The sequence below is a fragment of the Arachis duranensis genome, chromosome 5 (assembly GCF_000817695.3).
Source record: "Arachis duranensis cultivar V14167 chromosome 5, aradu.V14167.gnm2.J7QH, whole genome shotgun sequence".
NCBI classification, from domain to species: Eukaryota; Viridiplantae; Streptophyta; class Magnoliopsida; order Fabales; family Fabaceae; genus Arachis; species Arachis duranensis.
The window spans coordinates 102,181,078-102,182,534 of record NC_029776.3 but is presented as its reverse complement, the minus strand read 5'-3'; positions in this window follow the sequence as shown (position 1 = coordinate 102,182,534).

The window sequence follows — 1,457 nt, the reverse complement described above, 5'->3', positions numbered from 1 at the left end:
TGAAAAGATAAAATTGATATAAAATAAAGAAACGTAAATAAATAACTCTAATGGTAATATTTACCATAATTATTATCTCACTGTAATAGAAAAATAAAAGAAAGAGAATTTGTACAAGAGAGAATAATATTTTGTTTTATTGCTTGTGTGTGTAATTAATAGAAGCTTAACCTCCTATTTATACATGTATAAGGTTTTTCTTTTCAAATCCTATTAAATGTATTTTTCTTGAAAATACTCAACTGTCCATCATAAATAGGCATCCACCTAATTGATCTTATTACAACACATAAGAATATTAATTATCTTAACTCCAAATATTAATAAAACTAATTTAATTATTCTTAATAGATTAGTTTATAAAATAAAGAGTTCAAATTAATAATAAGTCATAACTTTTTCATAATAAAAGTTACTTAAAATAAATTGTACAATTCTTTTTTATTTTTTAATTACTAAAATTATACAAAATATTCCATTATAATAAAATTACTTAAGAATATTAATTTATTCAAAATGAATTTATCTCTGAATCTCTTTAATTATTTTCTAATAGAATAATTTTTAAAATGATAAAGTTTAAACTTAATAAGATAAAATCACAATTTATTCATATTTAGATTTTCAAAAATGCAAGATGTTACATTATATATTTATAACAAAAATATATAATATTTATTAAAATTTATTTTAATTTTATTTTTTCTAAAAATAATGTGTTATATACTGATAACAATAGTTTTTTTGTATTTTATAAATTTAGTATTTATAGAAAAAATTGTTTAAATTTGTATGATTATTTATAAGTATTTTTATATGTATCTTTTTATTTGTATAATTATTTAAATAATATTAGAAAATTGTTATTTGATAAGCAATTGTTGTAATGGTTATAAAACCGTTCTTTAAAATAATCAAAGAGGATGATTTTATTTTATTGCTATAATGTAATGAAAAATTGAATTTCATCAGCAACACTGTAAAAACTGTTGTCTAAAATCATCTAATAGAATGGTTTTAAAGTGTAGCATTTTGGCAACGGTTTTTATGCGTTTTTTGTATAATTATTTAAACAACAATAAAAAAGTGTTGCTTAAAAATAAATCATAGTAACGGTTATAAAACCGTTCTTTAAAATGGTCTAAGAGAACGATTTTAATTTGTTGCTATAAAATAATGAAAAATTGAATTCAATAATAACACTACAAAAAAAACCGTTGTCTAAAACTATCTTAGAGAACGGTTTTAAGGCGTTGCAAAATTTGGCGTTGTTAAAGCCCATATTTGTTATAGTGAGAGAAAGGAGGGCGATTGGGCAAGGGCAAGTGATTTTGAATAAGTTGAACATCTCCACCATTTAAGTAAAAAGCATTTACACCAGTGTAAAACAAAACTAGTGCTCCTCTCACTACAACATTTTGGGTCTATGGCCACGGTTTTTTCGTCATAGTTTTTTT